General features: G+C 42.6%; 1 protein-coding gene across 8 annotated transcripts in view; it reads left to right on the top strand.

Moving 5' to 3' along the window:
* The window catches only part of otofa (otoferlin a), a 373830-nt gene that overhangs the window by 215409 nt on the left and 150350 nt on the right, over positions 1–8071 (top strand). The window lies entirely within an intron of this gene.

Genomic DNA, 8071 nt, shown 5'->3' with positions numbered 1-8071 from the left:
GATGGCCAAGAGTACAATAGGTGGATGAAGGTGATAGGTCAGAGGGGAGGGTGGAGCGGATAGGTGGGAAGGGAGATTGGCAGGTAGGACAGGTCATGAGGATGGTGCTGAGCTGGAAAGTTGGAATTGGAGTAAGATGGGGAGAGGGGAAATGAGGAAACTGGTGAAGTCCACATTGATGCTCTGGGGATGATGTGTTCCGAGGCGGAAGATGAGGCGTTCTTCCTCCAGGCGTCAGTTGGTGAGGGAGCGGCAGTGAAGGAGGCCCAGGACCTGTATATCCTCGGCAGAGTGGGAGGGGGATTTGAAATGTTCAGCCACGGGGCGGTGGGGTTGATTGGTGTGGGTGTCCCGGAGATGTTCCCTTAAGTTCCCTTCACTCTTCCCACTTTTCCCTCCTGCAAAAATGCTATTCCGTATTCCCAATTCCTCTGCTGTATCTGCTCTCAGGAGGACCGGTTCGACCACAGAACACACCAGATGGCCTTCTTTTAAAGACCGTAATTTCCCCTCCCATGTAGCTGAAGACTCCCTCCAACACATTTCATCCACGTCCTGCATGTCCATCCTCAAACCCCACCCCTCCAACCACAATAAGGACAGGACCCCCCACCCCAGTCCTCACCTTCCACCTCACCAACCTCCACATAAACTGCATCTTCCATCGACATTTCCGCTACCTCCAAACGGACCCCACCACCAGGGATATATTTCCCTCCCCACCCCTTTCCACCTTCCGCAAAGACCATTCCCCTATCTTGATGAACAAGCTCTGGAGAGTCTGGGTGGTGGGGTTGATGGCGCGGGTGTACCGGAGATGTTCCCTTCTCGCAGAGCACTTTAGGAAACATGTCCGGACACCCACACCAATCAACCCCACTGCCCTGTGGCCGAACATTTCAGCTCCTCGTCCCACTCTGCCGAGGACATGCAGGTCCTGGGCCTCCTCCACCGCCACTCCCTCACCACTCGAGGCCTGGAGGAAGAACGCCTCATCTTCTGCCTCAGAACACTTCAACCCAGGGCATCAATGTGGACTTCACCAGTTTCCTCATTTCCTTTCCCCCAACTTACCCCAGTTCCAACCTGCCAGCTCAGCACCATCCTCATGACCTGTCCTGCCTACCAATCTTCCTTCTCACCGATCCGCTCCACCCTCCTCTCCTACCTATCACCATTACCCCCACCTCCATCTATCTATTGCACTCCCAGCTACCTTCTCCCCTGCCCCACGGCACTCCCATTTATCTCTCCACCCCAGAGACTCCCTGCCTCATTCCTGATGAAGGGCTTTTGTCCGAAACATCGATTTTCCTGCTCCTCGGATGCTGCCTGACCTGCTGTGCTTTTCCAGCACCACTCTGATCTAGACTCTGATCTCCAGCATCTGTAGTCCTCATTTTTGCCTTCTGCATTAGCCAAAGTTCTGGATGCATTTGCTATTGGGTGTTCCTCTCCATTGGGTCAACTATGAGCTAATACCATCCCAATGCCATATGGGGAGACACTGCATGTCAATACTAGATCACACTTGGGATCACAGTGTGCTAACACCTTTAGATGATGCTAACAGTTTCTTCACCTGTCTGAACACTATGGTGACACAACCATTTTCAAGGCTGACCCTGATTTCGGAGCTAATGCAAAAGTACAACATGGAGGTCAGATTATGTATGAACTTACTGTAATGATTCACCAGCTCAAGGAAAGACCCAAGCTCTGCTACAGATATGGGAGTCAGGGCAACTTTGATCACCCTCACTTTATCTTCTAATGGGTGTAACCCAGTCATGTTGACTCTGTCGCCCAAGTAGATCACACGGGGTGCTGGGAAATGCATTTTTCCCTTTAAAAATGTATGCCCACCTTAAAGAAATGTCTAAGGACTATGTCCAAGTTCCAAGAGATCAGAACTGAAGCTGTACCTTTAATCTGTGAAGGTTCCCCAGTATAGAGTCCCCGTCTACCAGAGGACTTACACAAACTTAAGGGTTGGTGTCTAGACTGAATTTTGTTAAAGACTGGTTCTGTAATCACTGAAAGAGCCGCATCAGTATCGACCTCTATTGGACCCAGGTGAGCATTTAACCAGATGATTGGTTCAGATCTCTCAGCATCTTATTAAGGATTAAACCAAAGTCACATGCCTCCACCAGTCATCTTAACCTAGTTAAAAATTCCTATATGGATTCCTCAGTTCTCTCATTGCCAACTAAAGTGATAACGTCTCAATTAGAGGAGGCTTGGAGTTGTAATATTCCATTTAAAAGAAAGATCTGTCAACTCTTGGAAGGCTTTAGTATCTGATGCCCCAGGGAAAGCTAAGTTCTGAATAACAAAGAAAGCTATGGGTCCACAAGCTGGCAGCAGAATTACTTATTGGGGCAGATGAAAAGCAATGTCATTTCCCCAGAAAAAATAACACATTTGTTTCACTAACTGGGTCCAGTCTTCAGCAGAATTGAATGAGTCAAGCTTCCCAAATAAGAGCATGATGCCAGAAATGTTTACTCCAACTCCAAGGTGACTGTTGCGAGTGAATTTCTTCAGAAGTGTGCTTTTCTCTCATTGGCACTGAAATAACTCCACAGAGATCAGTATCCTGACACCAAGTCACCCTTCACTTATACGTGGAGAGTCATTGACACTGCTCCAAGTCCTCCAGAACCAGCTCTGAGTGAACAGAACCTCTGACATGCCTGTTCTTATCTGTCAGGCAGGGCTCCCTGATTGGACTAGGTTGGGGCTGTTAATCAGGGAACTCATTTTCTCGGAGGTCCATCTGGCTGATCTCATTACAATCGCTACAGAGGGAACACTAGGATCATTTCTGGAAAATGCAACAAAGCCAACATTTGTACCAAGCATGGCTGGTCCCCTATCAGTTCGATGGAAAACTGTTTCCTGATTAGAAATTTTTTGAATTCTGAATTCTTTGAGGATATCATCACCCCTCATCCTCTCTTCATGGGGTAAAGTTTGTTAGCTGCTATGTCCATGCACATGAGTGTGAAAGCACAAAGTCACTTCTATGGTCACTAATTGTTTCCGGGGTCTCTGGCTAGCTTTCATTGTTCAGATATTGCCCAGTAAAACAGGACTTTAAACTAATTAAGTAATATCTCCAAGTCTAGTTCTATGATTTGCCAGGCCACTGGTCCCAACAAATGAAGCTGCTCCCCAGTGCTGGTGTCAGTGTCATTCAGAAAGGGCGTACCTTAGGAATTCTCTGCTCCAGATTGTTTTATAGTCTCTACGTATGTTCAAACCGAGACTAATGGATTTCTACATAGTTAAAATCCTCAAAGGATATGAGAATAGTTTACGGAAATGGTGCTGCAGTGGGAGATCAATCAGAACCTCATTGAATGGTGGAATGGCTTCAAGGGGCTGAATAGCCTGCTCCTGTTTCTAATAATGCCTGTTTTTAATCCTTTCTCCATAAAACACTCTTGCTCCATCAAGGGGTCTTGTGTCAAGCTGTGTAAGCTCTCTCAAACCCGGAAGAAATTGTGCACACGCTCGAACAAACAACAGCAATAGATACTCCTCATTTGAATTTAAACACCTAGTTTCTGTAACAAAAGTACCTTGCGTTGATAAGAACTTGTTCAGCTTCCTTTTTAAAGACTTGTATCAAATCTGTATTCAACACCTGGACAAGCGAGTTATGGCAGATGTCTGTCTCTGGAACAGAAAATAGTTCCTGGCACTAAATCAAACTCCAAATTTTGCGTCTTGCACTTACAGAACTGTTACCGTTAATTATTACCCTCAGGCTTGGCAAATGCGTTCAATTTAGTCTTTAAGATCTGCCCCCACATACAATATTGCAATCTGACTTCAGAGTCACTTTGTTTATCAAAGGCTTTTTGAAAATCACGTGCTCATTAGCAACCTGTCATCGAACAGCACTGAAACTTCCTCCAATCAAGGTGATGCTGTGATTCCTGCAATGACCCCTGACCCCTCTCCCCCACCCCCCCCCCCCCCGTATTACTGCCACTGTCAGGAAAAGGAGAAAGTGAGGACTGCAGATGCTGGAGATCAGAGCTGAAAATGTGTTGCTGGAAAAGCGCAGCAGGCCAGGCACCATCCAGGGAACAGGAGAATTGGATTTCCTAAAGAAGGGCTCATGCCCGAAATGTCGATTATCCTGCTCCTTGGATGCTGCCTGATCTGCTGCACTTTTCCAGCAACACATTTTCAGCACTGTCAGGAAAAGCCCTGGCTGCCCACTGGATTGGGAGGAAGGAGTTCTTGATCCTCCAGAACCTGTATTCAGAGTCTGGCTAAAGAGGTATCAATGAAGAGAGGTCACACCTACAAAGTGCTTCATAGCCTTCCTTGGATGCTGCCTGATCTGCTGCGCTTTTCCAGCAACACATTTTCAGCACTGTCAGGAAAAGCCCTGGCTGCCCATTGGATTGGGAGGAAGGAGTTCTTGATCCTCCAGAACCTGTATTCAGAGTCTGGCTAAAGAGGTATCAATGAAGAGAGGTCACACCTACAAAGTGCTTCATAGCCTTTTCCCTGCCTTGTGAAATTGATTGTTTCTGTTCAATTTTCTGAAGTTGCTAAGATAACTTTAAAAAGTGAAAGCTTTTACCCTTTTATTCATTACCTATAATTTTAATGACAAGATGTTAGCTTAAAGAATTCAAAACTCTGATTATATTTTTAGATGTTTTTTGTAGCTAATATGAACGAATACTAAAAGAAATGAATGAAATTAGAGGCAGTTTGTGAGGGCAGGTGGCATTTTCTGTCATAGACCACCAGGGACTACTTCATGAGCCGAAGAGTGTGTGTGTCTGTGAAGGAGCTGGCTAAAGGTGGTCACGGCTTAGCTGCCAGTTTCACCACATGGCAGAATATCTGTGCACCATGAGGAAATGCCAATGGCAACAGGAAAGGGCTCTGAGTTATACACTAGAGGAGCAGTTCAAAGCTAAGCTGAAATAAAGAGGAATTTCTTCACTGAAAGGATGGTGCCTTGATGGGAAGGCAACTTCCAGCACTCCTTGTCACTGGCAAGGTAGCACAGCAGTGGGAAGACTACAGGCACACCCTTGCCCCAATCCATCCGTTCAATGTTGGTAAGCTCCAGCACCACTTCTGCAGTCTAAATACATCCCAGTGTTTCTGTAAAAGGAAGGCAATGAATGTAGTCGAGTGACTGCGCCACTGATGGATCACTTCAGCATTCATGTCCATTGTAAACTGTTGAACCTGTACCATTTTACTCAGTTGAAGGGTCATATTTAAGTTTGGAAATCTCCAGTAAGGCCAGTGCAGATTTTGCAGCACTGCATTGAATGAATGAGGGTTTCAATCAGCAGTGCAGACCGCAGTACAATTCCATCTTCCAGTGAAAGCAGCAAACTCCAGCAGCTATATCGGCAGGCTACGTCCAGCCTTTCTACAGGTCAGACTGTTAATGGCTGCAAGCATCTGCTCAGCCCAAGATTCCTGTTCACTGGCAGGAATTGCTTTTAGAAAGGCAGTCCATAGGTAGCCAACAAGTGGGGAAATGCTTTCTATCAGTAATCTTCATCTCTATGAAGGCTCAAAATAAAATTAATTCAAATACAAAGGATAATTAACATCTATATTTTAGTAGTTACAAAATTTAATGTGTGTCAGTAAGCACATTGAAAACAGGGAAATCTATATTTGACTAGCTTTAATTATTTACAATCAGCCATCAATTAAGAATGTAGCTAGAATTCGATAAATAATAAATAAATAGAAATAAAATTCCCAAGTCACCTAAAACTGCATTTCAGCTATAAGTATCTGAAAGAAATTTCTGTGAAAGAAATAAGAATAAATGGGAACAGGGGGCAAGGAATTATTTGATATGCATTTTTAATTATCTAATATAAAATGGCATTAAACGCAAATTGTTTAACTGTAAAGAAATGTAAAACAGTCTGGTTGGATTTCATCATGTTGCTGAAGTTATATGTTGAAAGTGATTTTTGGGTGTTGTTTAGTTGGGTTTTGTGGATTACTCAAGCTGTGAGATAGTATGTGTCACTGTTGCCCTTGAAATGGAAGATGGTGCCGGGGGAATCAATGATCTAAGCGTTCCTTTCAGAGTCTCAGGTTCTCTCCATCTCATGCAACATTCATCAGGTGTCCTCTGGCAGCAGCACACTCCCCTGCCTCTGTCCCAATTAAAGTCTTTTATAAAAAAACATTTTCCATTTGTAGCTTTCTCCTTCTTTTTGAATGTCATCAATACCACCTCCCAAGATGGGTTTGAAAATTAGTAACAGGTGCAATATATCTTGAAGAATTTCTTTTCTTTACTCTTTCAATTGGAAATTTTGACGGGTGCAAGAAATTCAAAGTGAAGAAGCAAGAATTTAACACGGTATGTAACATTCACGCATTTCAGCAAGTTAACACCAGTATCTAAAATTATCTGAAAGCATTCTTTACAGAAAATATATATTTTAAATTAAAAATAGGCTATTTGACTTCCTTGAGAATACAGTAGCTTTTAATATTGGAAGTAATGAATCCAACAGAGGAGAACATAAATAGAATTACATCAGTGAAACTAAGAAATTAAGAATATTTTTGTTTGTCATTTGAATAATGAGTATGTGTGCATTTCCATGTCCAGTTAATATGCCCAAGGTATACAAAGTTGGATAATGTACTTATATTTTTCAACAACTTGCATTTGTGACAAATGGGTTAGATTTAATATTGATATGGAAGAAAAATTCAGACTTCATTAATGACCAAGTTTATATAACCCAAGGCCTATCAGGTCCACATAAAATTAAGCTGCATTTCACAAATAACTTTAATGAAAAGACTCGAGCAAAATCAATCTGTTGAGGAATTTATTTCATTGCTTCTCTAATTTGATCTGCCACTGAGGGATTTGTTGTCCTTTTAACCAGTGCTTTCAATAAACAGCTTTTAATGAAAGTAATCTATATTTTAATACATTGCAAAATTGATTTGATATATTCGAATGCTACAAAGGCTTCAAACGAAAATTGAGTGAAAATGTTGGGAGGATTGTATAAGCACGAGAAATGTGAGATAAACAATTAAAATATTACAAAATCAAAGTAGTGCGGTTTCTCAAAATCTGATACAAAAATAAAAAGTGCTGGAAAAAACAGATCTGGCAGTATTCATGCAAAGACAAATCAAGTTAATGTTTTGAATCAGGTATCACTCTTATTTGGAACTGTACAAACATTTAGAGATTAAAGTGCTATTCTGTGGGCAGATATTCCCAGGAATGCATGCAGGGAAGTTATTTGGGTGGAACTGAGAAATAAGAAAGGGATGATAACCTTATTGGATTGTATTATAGACTCCTAATACTCAGAGGGAAATTGTGAAACAAATTTGTAAGGAGATCTCAGCTATCTGTAAGAATAATAGGATGGTTATGGTAGGGAATTTTAACTTTCCAAACATAGACTGGGACTGCCATAGTGTTAAGGGAGGAATTTGTTAAGTGTGTACAAGTGTGTACAAGACAATTTTCTGACTCAGTATGTGCATGTACCTACTAGAGAAGGTGCAAAACTTGACCTACTCTTGGGAAATAAGGCAGGGCAGGTGACTGAGGAGTCAGTGGGGGAGCACTTTGGAGCCAGCGACCACAGTTCTATTAGTTTTGAAATAGTGATGGAAAAGGATAGACCAGATCAAAAGGTTGAAGTTCTAAATTGGAGAAAGGCCAATTTTGATGGCATTATGCAAAAACTTTCAAAAGCTGATTAGGGGCAGATGTTCGCAGGTAAAGGGACGGCTGGAAAATGGGAAGCCTTCAGAAATGAGATAACAAGAGTTCAGAGACGGTATATTCTTGTTAGGGTGAAAGGAAAGGCTGGTAGGTGTGAAGAATGCTGGATGATTAAAGAAATTGAGAGTTTGGTTAAGAAAAAGAAGGAAGCATATGTGAGGTATAGACAGGAGAGATCGAGTGAATCCTTAGAGTATAAAGGCAGGAGGAGTATACTTAAGAGGGAAATCAGGAGGGCAAAAAGGGGACATGAGATAGTTTTGGCAAATTGAATTAAGGAGAATC

Source organism: Chiloscyllium plagiosum, chromosome 3 (assembly GCF_004010195.1).
Source record: "Chiloscyllium plagiosum isolate BGI_BamShark_2017 chromosome 3, ASM401019v2, whole genome shotgun sequence".
Taxonomy (NCBI): domain Eukaryota; kingdom Metazoa; phylum Chordata; class Chondrichthyes; order Orectolobiformes; family Hemiscylliidae; genus Chiloscyllium; species Chiloscyllium plagiosum.
Note: the sequence above shows the minus strand (reverse complement) of the source record. Positions and strands in the feature narration are given on the sequence as shown.